Source organism: Trachypithecus francoisi, unplaced genomic scaffold (assembly GCF_009764315.1).
Source record: "Trachypithecus francoisi isolate TF-2019V2 unplaced genomic scaffold, Tfra_2.0 Lachesis_group10, whole genome shotgun sequence".
Lineage (NCBI taxonomy): Eukaryota > Metazoa > Chordata > Mammalia > Primates > Cercopithecidae > Trachypithecus > Trachypithecus francoisi.
The window spans coordinates 68,617,537-68,634,082 of NW_022681455.1; the positions used below are offsets into that span (position 1 = coordinate 68,617,537).

The 16,546-nt window shown below is 40.5% G+C and overlaps 1 pseudogene; it reads left to right on the forward strand.

The window, feature by feature from the left end:
• The first annotated feature begins 1,674 nt into the window (after nucleotides 1-1,674).
• On the forward strand, nucleotides 1,675-7,892 carry LOC117088726 (annotated as a pseudogene).
• The last annotated feature ends 8,654 nt before the right edge of the window (nucleotides 7,893-16,546 follow it).

The following is a 16,546-nucleotide window of genomic DNA, read 5'->3' on the forward strand; positions in this document are numbered from 1 at the left end:
TAACTTCATAAACGTTGCTCTAGGAGAGGAGTAGTAATGACCCTCACTGACAAAGAATGCAATACAATTCAGAATATGCTTGACACAAATCATCATCAAGTTGATAGTGCTTTACACTTGGCAAAGTGCTCTCACAGTACAAGGCCCCCTGCCCAATGTGGGCAAAACACAATGAATAAAATATGATCCCCGCTCAGAAGGGGCCTATAATCCAGGGCAGAAAATAGACATGTGCATAAATAATTCTAACTCAAGACAGACCCCATTTCTGCTTTATTAGAGGTACAAAGAAAATGCCAGCAGAACAGCAGAGGGAGAGGTTACTCCCCATAGGGTTGTAAATGAAGGTTTCTTGAAAAAAGTGAGAATGTGCCAAGGCTATTGCTAACAGCAAACATAACTGGTTACTTTACCTATTCAATTTCTTTTAATTTTTACAATAACCCAAATGAGGATGTAGAAGATGAAGAAAAAAATTGAAAATGTAGGAAATTTGTTGTCTTATGGATACAGATAGAAGGGGTTGATGCTGCTATTCACCCCAGAGAAAACCACAGAGTTGCCTGTGTGAGAAGCATCTAGATTTTAGAGCACTTCTTATAATTGGAGAGTGTGTCCGATGACTTTTGACTTGTAGGCACATAAAAGGAATTTTATGCATGCTTCAATGTATATTTTAAGTCTGACTATACCTAACATGCTTATCAACAGTAGTCATTTTAGTATAATGAGAATATGTGATATTTCCTTTTATTTATTTTCCAAATACAATTTAAGGGTATGCCTTTAATAGAGACAGAAAATAAATAAAAAGAAATTAAAAATTAAAAAGGAATAGTGACAGAGTAAAAGCGAGAGTGAGACATGAAAATGTTTTACATCTATAGGTTTCTTACATTTCATTTTTTTGTGACTGAATATATTGCAGTGCTTATCTTGATCCCTGAGAGTGCATATTGTTATTAGCAGACACTGTCAGCTGGTGGAAAGAGCACAGATCCAGAGACTTAGAAAGCTTAGGTTTTAATCCCAGCTGTCTTGCAAACAGGAAAAAGAAAAGAAACAAAAAAATCTTTTGGTAATATGCAGTTATGTGCGTGCCACCATCTTTCTTCTTCACTATAGGTCTGCGCTTTTTTTTTTTTTTAAAAAAAAAAAAAAAACAAAAACAAAAAACGGAGTCTCTCGCTTTGTCGCCAGGCTGGAGTGCAGTGGCAAGTGATGTCGGCTCACTGCAACCCCTGCCTCCTGGGTTCAAGCCCTTCTCCTGCCTCGGCCTCCCGATTAGCTGGGATAGCTGGGACTACAGGCGCGCGCCACCACTCCTAGCTAATTTTTGTATTTTTAGTAGAGATGGATTTTCGCCATGTTGGCCAGGATGCTCTGGATCTCTTGACCTCGTGATCCCCCCGCCTCGGCTTCCCAAAGTGCTCGGATTACAGGCGTGAGCCACCTAGCCCGTCCAGTTCTCTGATCTTAATAAGCCATTTAACCTCAGCCTCAGATAGCTCATCTGTTGAGCCCTCATTTCCCTCATCAAGTGCTTGTACAACATTGACAAACATATAATCTGATATTTATGTAAAGTAGCTATTTTTTAAAAAAAATTTATGGCTCCTCCCGCGAATCTCAGCCTCTGGCACCAGGGCCGCTCCGTCCGTGCTCCGCCTCGCCATGACTTCCTACAGCTCTAGCCAGTCGTCCGCCAAGTCGTCCTTCGGGGGCCTGGGCGGCGGCTCCGTGAGTCTGGGGCCAGCGGTCGCCTTTTGCGCGCCCAGCATGCACTGGGGCCGGCAGCCGCGGCGCGTCCGTGTCCTGCGCCCGCTTCGTGTCTGTCCTCGTCCTCCTTGGGGGACTACAGCGGCGTCCTGGCCGCGTCCGACGGGCTGCTGGCGGGCGAGAAGCTCACTATGCAGAACCTCAACGACGGCCTGGCCTCCTATCTGGACAAGGTGCGCGCCCTGGAGGCAGCCAACTGCGATTTGGAGGTAAAGATCCGCGACTGGTACCAGAAGCAGGGTCCCGGGCCCTCCCGTGACTACAGCCACTACAAGACCATCCAGGACCTGCGGGACAAGCTTCTTGGTGCCACCATTGAGAACTCCAGGATTGTCCTGGAGATCGACAACGCCCGTCTGGCTGCAGATAACTTCCGAACCAAGACTGAAACGGAGCAGGCTCTGCGCATGACCGTGGAGGCCGACATCAACTGCCTGCGCAGGGTGCTAGACGAGCTGACCCTGGCCAGTACCGACCTGGAGATGCAGATCGAAGGCCTGAAGGAAGAGCTGGCCTACCTGAAGAAGAACCATGAAGAGGAAATCAGTGGGCTAAGGGGCCAAGTGGGAGGCCAGGTCAGTGTGGAGGTGGATTCTGCTCAGGGCACCGATCTTGCCAGGATCTTGAGTGACATGCGAAGCCAATACAAGGTCATGGGGGGCAGAACTGGAAGGATACTGAAGCCTGGTTCACCAGCCGGACTGAAGAATTGAAGCGGGAGGTCGCTGGCCACATGGATCAGCTCCAGATGAGCCTGTCCAAGGTGACTGACCTGCGGCGCACCCTCCAGGGTCTTGAGCTGCAGTCACAGCTGAGCATGAAAGCCACCTTGGAAGGCACACTGGCAGAAACGGAGGCGCGCGTTGGAGCCCAGCTGGCGCAGATCCAGCCGCTGATCAACGGTATTGAAGCCCAGCTGGGCGATGTGCGAGCTGATAGTGAGGGGCAGAATCAGGAGTACCAGCAGTTCACGGACATCAAGTCGCGGCTGCAGCGGGAGATCGCCACCTACCGCAGCTTGCTCGAGGGCCAGGAAGATCACTACAATAATCTTTCCGCCTCCAAGGTCCTCTGAGGCAGCAGGCTAAGGGGCTTCTGCTGTCCTTCGGAGGGTGCCTCCTGGGTAGGAGGATAGGAACGAAGGTACCCTTATCCCATGCTCTTCCCCTGATCTGCCAATAAAATTTTATGGTCCAAGGGAAATATATACATATGTATATGTGCGTGTGTGGTTATGTGTGTGTGTGTGTGTGTGTGTGTGTATATATATATATATAATAAAAACAATACATGCTTGTTGTAAAAACGTAGAAAACACGGCGAACTAATCAGAAATCCATAAATATCACCCGTGACTTTACCACCCAGTGAGATCCACGTTGCTTGCACTTCGTTGAATCTGCTTCCCATTTGTACTTCTGTTTCTCAACATTTCTCCAGGCTAAGAAAGGTGAAAGCAGGGAATCCATCTGCCTTTATCCGACTCAATGATCCTGGTCAGGTGAGGAGGCACTTAACGTCGTGTTGAGTGGATAAGATATAAGTATGGTTTCCTTATTCTCCCTCTCTCTCTGTTTTTTTTTTTTTTTTTTTTTTTGAGAGGGAGTCTTGCTCCAGGCAGTGCAATGAATGGCAAGATGTCCGCTCACTGCAACCTCCGCCTCCTGGGTTCAAGCTATTCTCCCGCCTCAGTCTCCCGAGTAGCTGGGATTACAGGCACATCACCAGGCCTGGCTAGTTTTTGTATTTTTAGTAGATATGGGGTTTCACCATGCTGGCTAGGATGGTCTTGAACCCCTGACCTCAGGTGATCTGCCCACCTCAGCCTCCCCAAGTGCTGGGATTACAGGTGTGAACCATTGCACCTAGCCATTTCCTGATTATCTTTTTCAAAACTCTTCTTTGTGACTCAGGCTGAATTTATTCCATGCCTTAAATATAGGCCTTCTCAAAACTTGGCACCTCTTGATTTTTTTCAGGGCCTGGCTCCTGTTTACCATTTACTCTCCCAGTTATCTTGTGAGGCTTCTAGGACAGACTTCCCCTGCTCTGGTGCATACTTGTAGAATGATAGAATGGTGGATGTAGACAGGCCCAGGAAATCTTCTGCTCTCTTCTTTAATTTCCAAGAGGGAAATCCAAGGCATCCAGAGGGAACTAGATCAAAGTTATAGAGAAGGTTCTCTGTGGAGCCTGGACTCACCTTGAATCTCCTATAGCCCCCAACCCAGAACAGAACATCTAGAACCTGATGATAGAGTCAATCTTGAGATATTCCTGTCCTTGTATAGAGAAGTCAACTAGAGTTTAATTTATATCTCTCCTCCAACTTATGAAGCATTTCTTTGCTGATACAAGGTGTGATTTAGATTTTTTAGGCTTTCCTCTCCATTAACACTACAAAAAAGAGTCCTTAGGGGTCATCCTCATAGCTGTCACATCGGCTTCTGTTGACCTTAAGTTTTCCTCTCAGAATACCCTGGGGCACATCATTTGGATTCTTTCAGTCTTATTTTTCTGCTTTTAGTATTACATGTTCTGTCATCTGTACACATTTTTGTGAGCATAGTCTTTAACACAGGAATAACCAGGAAAGATCTGAAGAAGCTCAGTCAGCAGCCATGGTATGTAGCAATTCATGTTAGCGCCTGAAATTATTGTGTTCATTTTAATAGAATTGATATAGTTTAGGCATAAATCTGTGTTGTTTTGGTGCTCAGCTCTACAAAAAACGTCCCCCTTACAATTATAAGAAATTTTCATGTCATCAGAAATAATCCTCTGAAGCATATTTTCGGTGTGGCAAGGCAGGGAGAGTCCATCTTCCATTCATCCTGAGTCTTCGGTCAGTTGCTTCCTATGAAGACGCCAGTCGCTCAGCGATCTTGATTACAGGCTTGATTCTCAAGGCTCGGGAGTGGCTGAGCGCATTAAAACACACACTTTGGGTGCTAAACAAACCACATAGTAATTCTGGAAGAGTTTTAGAAACATTTCTGCTTTGCAAAGGGCTTCCATCACATAATCTCCCATTTTTGTTTCTTTGTTATACATTTTTTGTTTCTAATTTAATTTACGAATTAAAACTGTATAGATTTATGGTACACAACATAATGTTTTGAAATATGCATATATTGTGAAATGGCTCAATCAAGCTAATTAGCATATGCATTACCCCACATACTTATTAATTTGTGGTGAGAAATACTTAAAATTCACTCTCAGCAATTTTCAAGTACACAATACTTTATTATTAACTATAGTCCCCATGTTGTACAATGGCAGCCTCTTCAATAAATGATGTTGGAAAACTGAATAGTACTAGGCCCTTATCCATTTTGTGCCTGCAGACCGTGAGAAGCTGGGGTCTCCCAGGGTGGAACTGCGGCACGCTCTCCTCCCCAAAGCGCAGAGGACAGGCAGCACCAGTTGCAGGAGGCACCGCGGACCCATTTCCAGCTCTCCACCAGAGTTCAGTTCGGCGGAATTCTTTTTTTTTTTTTTTTTTTAGGAGTTCGAGTTCTTTATTAAACATATGTCTGTCTACAAAGTACGAACATTTGTATTTCTATGTGCTAAGTAGGGAGGGACAGATGCATGGAGTTGTGAGAGAGCCAGACAGTTCCAGAAAATAGGAATCACACATAAAACCATAGGTTCTGAGAAGACCTGGGGTAACTTCCACAGCCAGGTCTAAGTGCGGCCATCTGTGTGTGGCCAGATGCTGGCTATTGGCCAAAGAGGGCTGCCTCCCTCCACCACCCCTTAGGAGAGGAAGCTTCTGCCTCATACCTGCCAATGATAAAGTGGTATTAATAAGGTGTGGAGTGTAAAGGGAGAACTGTGAGGTTTCAAGGCCTGGGCTTGATGGACAGGGAGGAAGTGGGGGAAGAGTATGGAGAGGCAAAGGGTCTCCAAGGTGAAAGAGAGAAAGAGGGGTCTGTTTATCTGCAGTGTGTGGAAGCCAGCCTCCCCAGAGTGTCACTGCATCGCACCCAGCTTATTGGGGCTCCCTGAACGGAATCTTAAGCGAGAATCTGGGAAAGGACTTCCCACAACTAGCGAAGATGTGGCCTGTGGTGGTGGATAGATGGCTGGGACAATGCTCTGGGCTGGATTTGGTTTGTGGCCTTGTTTGGTTTGAGGTTAGGAGCCAGGATTCAAGACAGGCCAACAAACACCTAATCCCTGGATCTGTTCATCCACTCCTGGGTGTGAACAGGTGAAGTTTTCCCACACACCTCTTATAATCAACCAGACGTGGGGCAAGAGGACTAGTGGTGGGAGCTGAGAACTGGAAGATGGGGTGGAAGGCTGGACTCAGGGGCAGCCTCAAGATGGAGCAGGCAGCCTAGACCCTTGGTTAATGCCAGTCTCTGCTAAGTTCAACCCTGGGGGAATTTGTCCCTAATCCCACTTCCAAGAACCCACCATTGGCCCCTCTGGTTGATGATTATGATTCACTAATTTTCTGTTTAAAACCTGCAGCATTTTCCCAATATCGGCACTTCTAAATAATTTCCCACCCCCACCGGACCGTTATGGAACCTCCATGACTGACCTACCTCTCAGCCCCTTATTTATAGCGTCCTCAAATACAAGGTGTTTTAAAATCCTCAAAAACATGGCTGGCTCTTTGAACGCATTTGGGGCATCTGCTTTCTGGTATTGGTGTGTTAGACTTCTGTCAAAAATACAATTACAATGCAGTGTAAAAATACTGGTTTTTAGCCTTTTTTCCCCCAAGTAATATACAGCATGAATCACACTAGGAGCAGAGTCTGGAATTTTAACCTTGTTAATTAACATAATTTCCTCATCACGTCTGTGAGTCACGATCATGTGAAAACTGCTGAGAGTTAGAAATAAGGTACAACGCAACACACCTTTTCTAAACGGAGACCCCAACATCCTCCTCCCCACCTACTACAATTTCTCTGGGGATTAATGGGTAAGAGTTTAAAACCTATTAGTGATGGGAGCATACTCGTGAAAAAAGTTGCTAATTTGATTTGGTTCGGTGCTTTATCAATTCAACTAATTTGAAAAATAATATTAAAGATAATGCTGAAATATAACTAATGCCTTTTGCTGCCAGGGAGCAAAATCCAAGTGGGGTGTGGTTAGAGATGAAAATACAGACAATAGAAGATTGTGGGCCAGGGTAAGATGTTGAAAGAAAGGGCCTGGAGTTTCCAGCTCCCCGCCCTCTCCCTGAAGAGAAATTCAGCTGAAGGTGTCCCATTGTCTGCCCATCTTAATAGGTGACATTTGGGGAGGCCCCCTTCCAGGGGCAGTGAGATTCCAAGACACCTCCTGCCAGGGTTAGCCTCCACCTAACAGTCTTTTCACTGTTCAATGCCCCTTGTTACTTCTCTTGCTAACCATAGGGCTTGGCCCATCTTCTCAGGTTTCCTGGAGCAGAAAAGGCAAGAATGTTCCAGCTTCTCCTGTCCTGTCTCCAAACAACTGTCTCAATCTTTTAAATATTTTGAAGATTTCCAACCCCATCATATAAATATAGAAACTGGAATAATTCTACATCCAACTACATCCTTGGGTTTGAATTCTGGCCCTGTCACTTACAGCTGTGAAAGTCTGGACAAGTTATGAAATCATTTCAAGCCTATTTTCTACATTTGTAAAATGTCAATAGTAATAGTGCCTGTTTCCTAAGGTTGTGGTGAGAACTAAATGAGATATTACATGTAAAGCCCTGCTACATGATGAGCTATCAACAAATATTATTTCTTTTATTTTGTTCTTGGCTTCACTTCCTAAAAGCTGTGTTATTTTGGGCACAGTTCATTCATCAAATGGAAAAGGGGCAGGTAATAGTAAAATCTATTGTTGATATTGTGAATATTAATGAGCGAAAAGCATTTAGAACAAGACTGGGCTTACTCTAAATGCTAAAGAATGTTAACTAACTTATTCCATTCATTGATGTTTAGATCTAGACCCTTAATTAATGGTGGACACAGAAGGAACATAGAGTCAGTTCTCTTTTCTGTTCTCTAGGTGTTCAGTGGTGAAGAAAGGAGCACACAGACTTCCTTCAAGAACTCCCACACTGCTGTTCTCCTCAGTGTCCACTATCGACTTCCAACCTGCTTTCCAGGCTCCACTGGTAGGTCTTGCTCTGACCTGAGAGAGGGACTAAATGGAGGTAGAGCTAGTGTTTGTTTTGGCCCTTACTTGAGGAATGGAAGACATGCAGGGGACACAGAACCATCCTAAATGTATGGGATATGGAGTGATCTTGGGCTTTTGGTGTTCTTCAGGGACACTTATACTTCCCCCGTCAGGCTGACTGGTCATGGACATCTATTTTCTAGTCTTGATTACTTCAGTTTGAGGTTCTAGCACTTGCTCAATCACATAAGCCCTTGGGAGGATGTATGCTGTTAAGTTGTCTTCAGTCAACATTCCTCAATTCCTGCAGCCAGGATTGACTAAGCATCTGGTATGGAAGGTTGGATATTAGAGGCCAGATATATGGTGAAGAGAGCAGATGTGGTAAGCCCCCTTTACAGACAACAAAGGCATCCTTATAGCGCTTTATTGGCATTTGCTTTGCAGATTATGTAGTGCTGCAGGTACAGTGAACCTAAAGGTGCTGGGTTTTCATGAAGGAGAGAAGGCAGGCCAACCAGATGAGAGGAGTGAAAGAATGGTAACAAAAAGGTCCTTCATGACATTTTTTTCTAACTGAGTTTTCACAGCTGGCTGCTTAAACACCAGGTGGGGCATGAGAGACAGGTTTCTCTTCTGCCACTTCTCTGAAGTTTCCCAATTGCACCAAAGCATACATCATATACACTTTGGAGAGGCATAGCTCAGCATTTTAGTCCAATGGCCCGAGGAAACGGATACCCCGTCACCTGGAAAATGCTGCTTCTTGCTCTTAGGGCTCAATGTTGCTCTCTATAACTGCTTTGAAAATAGCATCACAATTGCACACTTGGCATCAGGAATGGGGTGGTGATGGGGTTGATGAGAAAGAATGTGTTTCTACTGTAAGTTAAAATATTTTAAAAATATTTGGATGTCAGATCTCCTTGGCTGCCAAATTCTTAGTTCTACTTTCTCTTTATTTTCACTAAAACTGAAGGCTTTTCTAAAGACAGAAGGCAGAGTACTTCCTGACATCTAGTACTAGATTTTTGCCTTACTAGCTAATGCTTTAGGGTTAAAACAGAATATATTTTGGCCATGTGGTTATCTGAGAAAAACTTTTGGTCATGTTTAGTTTGTGGAAAGAAAATTTTTTATCCTTTTTTAAGGATGATGAAGGATGGAAATGAGGACCAACTCCCTGGAAAAATCTGCAAGACGGCCTATGAGATACAGATACTTGCCTCTTAAATGTAGGCAGGCAGACTGCTGAGTGTTTTAGATCCAGTGATTACACAATCTGTTACAACATAAATAGATATCAATTTTAAGCTAAAAATGGATTTTGCTAGTGGGTCATGTGTAACAGTTCTTTCCAAATGAAAAAAAAAAATCTGATTGTAGTTAACTATGAGAATTTTAGCAGACTAGAACTATAAAAAAGATTAAAGAATCTGTTTTCCATACAGTATATCTTTCTAAACCAAAACCAAAACCAAACAGCTATATATGGATTAATTTTCTGGATAATCCTGGGAAAAGCCTCAGTTATGCTGGAGATTATATCTGTATAGAAATGGTTGAGAACTAAGACACTTTTTTTCTTAAAACTATGCTTTTACTTTCACGGAAAATAATCCAGTGCACACTGAATTGGGTTGTTTGGTAGGCAAGATTTTAATCAGCACTATTGTAGGAGAGAGTCAAATTCCTGGCAGGGCCTAGAAAAGAGGGTCTGGGGTCCATGGATATGTCCATAAATATACTTATCAGATTTAATGTATAACACACAATATATATGGGAATTACACAGTCTATTTGGAAACAGCAGCATTGCTAATACCCAAAGAAATGAGAGAAAGGCTTCGGCCTAAGTTCCTGGAACATTTGTGTGGTTGCTGTTTTGAGTTCCAGAAATAATTTTGCAAAAAGTAAAGGGCTTTCAGAAAGACCACCTATCCCTACCCTACAGTGTTTAGTTAAATAATTTATAATTTTCAGCCACATTTAATTAATTTTCTACCTCATTACTCTTAAAAATGCTATCTCATATTGAATAATGACTTAGTGTTTGTTTATTTGCTGGGTAGACAAATTAAGTCAGAATAAAGTCAGAATAAAGGCTTTAAATTTGCAAATGTAGGAAACTGTTATTTAAACAATCAAAAAAGAAAATAAGAGACTTAATTTATTATATAGCATTTAATTATGCTATTTAAGAATGTTCACACAAATTTAAAACAGAATTTCTTAACCTGGGTCTGTGAACTATAGATCAATTGTTAGGGCGCACAAGGTCTGTGAATTACTGATATATTATCCATAGAAGTTCAAATGTGTGTTCGTATGTGCTCTTTATTGGATATGATTTTCTCACTTACATGAGATTGCAAATGGTGTTCAAGAATTTTAAGAAACCTATTTAAAAACCACCAGTTTAAAGGAGCCATGCATGCCAAATTTTAAGTAAAAAAATTAATGAATATGTAGATAATTTGTAAACATTGTCATAGAATTAATCTTTAAATTTAAATTATCTTTAAATGATAATTGAAGGATATCTGAGAGCATCTCTTCAAATAAATATTTTTCTTAAGTGATTATTACAAGCAAAGAATGCATTATGCTTTCTTAGCATAAGGTACTTGTTCCAATATTTAAGGCATGGACTTTGTCACACTGAGTAGTGACATTCATTTGTAAAATTGATAGCTTGAAAAAATAGAACAAACTTGCTAATCTCAGGGAACTGAATATTTGGATTATTGAAGAATTATACAATGTAATAAACATGGATAATTTTTTTAGCAACTTAATACCTATCTCTCACTTTTGATAAGTACTTCAGAGTTTCCCAATCACTTTCGTATCCACTATCTTGTTTGAGCTTCACAATTACCTCATCATGCATAGATTGTGGGAATTATAATCCTCTTGTTTTTAGATAAGCAAAGAGAGGTTGTTGCATGAGTTCACCACAGCTAATATGAGCCAGATTTCAGTGTAGGTCTCCTGACTTCTAAAATTGTGGATTTTTAAAAATGGCAACTTATTCTTTCTCTATGTGTAACAATGGAAGTTATTATTCTTTAATAACTTAGAGGGCACTCTCAGGATCACATGTTGATTGTCACTATGACTGCTGTTATCACTATATGGTTCAAAATAAAACATCTCATGATTTAAGCCTTCTGATAATTTGGAGTCTAAGCATGGTGATAAACACTATCTCAGGATTGTTTTCTAATAAAAAGTAATTTTTAACAAAGCTCACTTTGAAAGTGGCAAGTTTCAGACTCATTCATAGTCATATGAGTAAAATCATTACTTTTATCATATAGTTCATGCTTTAACCACTCTAACACATATCCACATTTTGTTTATATGCCACATATAACAAGACAAGATATTCATCTCTGCAAAAAGCAGCATAAAATAAATACATTTATGGAATAGGGACATTAGAAAAATTTTCAGATGATTTACATATGCATGTTTTGTATTATAAAATTCTAAGTTTGGGCCGGGCGCGGTGGCTCAAGCCTGTAATCCCAGCACTTTGGGAGGCCGAGACGGGCGGATCACGAGGTCAGGAGATCGAGACCATCCTGGCTAACACAGTGAAACGCCGTCTCTACTAAAAAACACAAAAAACTAGCCGGACGAGGTGGCGGGAGCCTGTAGTCCCAGCTACTCCGGAGGCTGAGGCAGGAGAATGGCGTAAACCCGGGAAGCCGAGCTTGCAGTGAACTGAGATCCGGCCACTGCACTCCAGCCTGGGCGACAGAGCGAGACTCCGTCTCAAAAAAAAAAAAAAAAAATTCTAAGTTTGGTTCAAAATTATTGACTGAGTGCTTAAATTATCAGGCACTGTGATGGGCTCTAGGCATACAATGGTGAATATGATGAACCCTGATATAAGTTCTCAAGGAACTTGTGTTTAATGGAAAATTGGGACTCTAAGATCCAGATTGTGTCCACTGATTTTTTTATATACAATATTTATATAGTGAATATGTGTGAATTTGTGGAAGCCAGGATATCGGGATATTGGTAGAGACCTCTTTCTACCAATTAGTTTCATGTTATGGATGGAATCTACAGAGTTCATGTTTGGTCTTTCTAGATGCCTGTCCTTTGTAAAGAAGAAAACTTTTCCTATTTAGGATAACACATTCTCTGGTATGAAGGATCTTTCAGCAGGGATTTGACAAGCTCTTGGAGAGTTGTGGAGGAAAATGCAAACATAAGTGAGTAGTCATTATAAGGAAAATTACAATTTTCTTCCAATTAGAGATCTCATGACTTTTGACAAACCATTCGAACTTAATGCGGCCTTAGGTTTCTTCAACTTATGAAATGAATTAAATATATTTTGTCTATATATATTATAGGATTTTGATAGCTCTGACTAATTTAACAAATATATAATATATATTTTTATTTTTATTTTTTCCAAATTATCTCAGTTTTAATGAATGGATTAATACAGCTATGAAAGGACTTGATGGAGAGAGTTTGTCTTTTTGCCTTTCCACCTTCTGCCATATGAGGAAACAGTATTCCCCCCTTCTAGAAAATGCCATTTTCAAGGTGCCGTCTTAGAAACAGAGAACAGCTCTCACCAGACAGCTGAACCTAACGGAGCCTTGATCTGGAACTTCCCGGCCTTCAGAACTGCGAGGAAATAAATTTCTGTTCCTTATAAATTTCCCAGTCTCCATTATTCTGTTATGGCAGGACAAAACGGTCTAAGACACAATTTTTTTAAAAGACACATAGATGCTATTAAGAATATATTTCCAACTTCAGAAAGTTATTTAAACTGTTTATGGTGTAAATTGATGCTGTCAGCATCTTCCAATGATTACCCATGAAACTTCTGGCTTTTAGTTTCATGATACTACCTATGTTTTTGTTTTAAAATCTTATAATCTCTGACAATAGAAACCTATCTTTATTGCCTGGGTCACAGCTATTATAGTTGATTTTAGACAAGCTTACCTAGATTCCCAAAGAGTTTTTAAAGTTATGATCCTTTTGACATTGCTTCACAAATAATAAACCTTTTCACTTACTTTTTTTTTTTTTTTTAAATCTTTTTTTTTTTTTTTTTAACAAAGTTAATTTTATTTTTTAGAGATACTAATATAAAAACAGAATTAATGATGGGTGGAGAGAGAACAAATTACCAAAATTAGTGAATCCAGCTTACAGAGTCAATAGCATACAAAACTCTGCTTTTTTGATTTCACCAAACCTTTCATATTGTCGCTATCAAAATTACCTCTTTATTCTTTATGTGTCCAGTAACAAATTTTAAAATTATTTTGCATATTTTTCTTTTAAGTATTTCAAAATATGAAGTGGCGTTAAAAACCAAAAAGGATAATTATACTTGCTTTTATATTTTCTCATGCAATTATCTATACCTATAATTTTTATTTTTTTTTATATAGACTTGAGTTTCTGTCTAGTGTCCTTCATTTAACCCAAAAGACTACCTTGAGCATTTTTTGAAGGGTAATTTTAATGGTAACAAATCTCAGATTTTGTTTATCTGAGACTATTTTAATTTATCCTTCATTTTCAAGTACAGTTTTGCTGAATAGCGAATTGTTGGTTGACAGCTTTCTTTTAATTGACCACTTAAAAAATTTTTTTTTAGAGATTAGGTCTTGCTATGTTACACAGAATATTCTTGAACCCTGGCTTCAGGTGATTCTCTAACTTCAACTCTTGAGTAGCTGAGATTACAGGTATGAGCCACTGTGGCTGACCTCATTCAGTGCTTTAAATATGCCATCTCACTCACTCTGCTCTCCCTGGATTCTTTTTTTTTTTTTTTTCTTTTTTTTTTTCTTTTTTTTTTTCTTTTTTTATTTTTTATTATACTTTAAGTTCTAGGGTACATGTGCATAACGTTTATATCATGTATAACTCCCCAATGCAATCCCTCCCTCCTCCCCCTCCCCATGATAGGCCCCAGTGTGTGATGTTCCCCTTCCCGAGTCCAAGTGATCTCATTGTTCAGTTCCCACCTATGAGTGAGAACATGCGGTGTTTGGTTTCTCTTCTTGTGATAGTTTGCTAAGAATGATGGTTTCCAGCTGCATCCATGTCCCTACAAAGGACGCAAACTCATCCTTTTTGATGGCTGCATAGTATTCCATGGTGTATATGTGCCACATTTTCTTAATCCAGTCTGTCACAGATGGACATTTGGGTTGATTCCAAGTCTTTGCTATTGTGAATAGTGCCGCAATAAACATACGTGTGCATGTGTCTTTGTAGTAGAGTAATTTATAATCCTTTGGGTATATACCCAGTAGTGGGATGGCTGGGTCATATGGTACATCTAGTTCTAGATCCTTGAGGAATCGCCATACTGTTTTCCATAATGGTTGAACTAGTTTACAATCCCACCAACAGTGTAAAAGTGTTCCTATTTCTCCACATCCTCTCCAACACCTGTTGTTTCCTGACTTCTTAATGATTGCCATTCTAACTGGTGTGAGATGGTATCTCATTGTGGTTTTGATTTGCATTTCTCTGATGGCGAGTGATGATGAGCATTTTTTCATGTGTCTGTTGGCTGTATGGATGTCTTCTTTTGAGAAATGTCTGTTCATATCCTTTCCCCACTTTTTGATGGGGTTGTTTGTTTTTTTCTTGTATATTTGTTTGAGTTCTTTGTAGATTCTGGATATTAGCCCTTTGTCAGATGAGTAGGTTGCAAAAATTTTCTCCCATTCTGTAGGTTGCCTGTTCACTCTGATGGTAGTTTCTTTTGCTGTGCAAAAGCTCTTTAGTTTAATGAGATCCCATTTGTCAATTTTGGCTTTTGCTGCCGTTGCTTTTGGTGTTTTAGACATGAAGTCCTTGCCCATGCCTATGTCCTGAATGGTACTACCTAGATTTTCTTCTAGGGTTTTTATGGTATTAGGTCTAACATTTAAGTCTCTAATCCATCTTGAATTAATTTTCGTATAAGGGGTAAGGAAAGGATCCAGTTTCAGCTTTCTACTTGTGGCTAGCCAATTTTCCCAGCACCATTTATTAAATAGGGAATCCTTTCCCCATTTCTTGTTTTTGTCAGGTTTGTCAAAGATCAGATGGCTGTAGATGTGTGGTATTATTTCTGAGGACTCTGTTCTGTTCCATTGGTCTATTCTCTGTTGTGGTACCAGTACCATGCTGTTTTGGTTACTGTAGCCTTGTAGTATAGTTTGAAGTCAGGTAGCGTGACGCCTCCAGCTTTGTCCTTTTGACTTAGGATTGTCTTGGCAATGCGGGCTCTTTTTTGGTTCCATATGAACTTTAAAGCAGTTTTTTCCAATTCTGTGAAGAAAGTCATTGGTAGCTTGATGGGGATGGCATTGAATCTATAAATCACCTTGGGCAGTATGGCCATTTTCACGATATTGATTCTTCCTATCCATGAGCATGGTATGTTCTTCCATTTGTTTGTGTCCTCTTTGATTTCACTGAGCAGTGGTTTGTAGTTCTCCTTGAAGAGGTCCTTTACATCCCTTGTAAGCTGGATTCCTAGGTATTTTATTCTCTTTGAAGCAATTGTGAATGGAAGTTCATTCCTGATTTGGCTCTCTGCTTGTCTGTTACTGGTGTATAAGAATGCTTGTGATTTTTGCACATTAATTTTGTATCCTGAGACTTTGCTGAAGTTGCTTATCAGCTTAAGGAGATTTTGGGCTGAGACGATGGGTTTTTCTAAATATACAATCATGTCATCTGCAAACAGGGACAATTTGACTTCTTCTTTTCCTAACTGGATACCCTTGATTTCTTTCTCTTGCCTGATTGCCCTAGCCAGAACTTCCAACACTATGTTGAATAGGAGTGGTGAGAGAGGGCATCCCTGTCTTGTGCCAGTTTTCAAAGGGAATTTTTCCAGTTTTTGCCCATTCAGTATGATATTAGCTGTGGGTTTGTCGTAAATAGCTCTTATTATTTTGAGGTACGTTCCATCAATACCGAATTTATTGAGCGTTTTTAGCATAAAGGGCTGTTGAATTTTGTCAAAAGCCTTTTCTGCATCTATTGAGATAATCATGTGGTTCTTGTCTTTGGTTCTGTTTATATGCTGGATTACGTTTATTGATTTGCGAATGTTGAACCAGCCTTGCATCCCAGGGATGAAGCCCACTTGATCATGGTGGATAAGCTTTTTGATGTGCTGCTGAATCCGGTTTGCCAGTATTTTATTGAGAATTTTTGCATCGATGTTCATCAGGGATATTGGTCTAAAATTCTCTTTTTTGTTGTGTCTCTGCCAGGCTTTGGTATCAGGATGATGTTGGCCTCATAAAATGAGTTAGGGAGGATTCCCTCTTTTTCTATTGATTGGAATAGTTTCAGAAGGAATGGTACCAGCTCCTCCTTGTACCTCTGGTAGAATTCAGCTGTGAATCCATCTGGTCCTGGACTTTTTTTCGTGGGTAGGCTATTAATTGTTGCCTCAATTTCAGAGCCTGTTATTGGTCTATTCAGGGATTCAACTTCTTCCTGGTTCAGTCTTGGGAGAGTGTAAGTGTCCAGGAAATATCCATTTCTTCTAGATTTTCTAGTTGATTTGCGTAGAGGCATTTATAGTATTCTCTGATGGTTGTTTGTATTTCTGTGGGGTCGG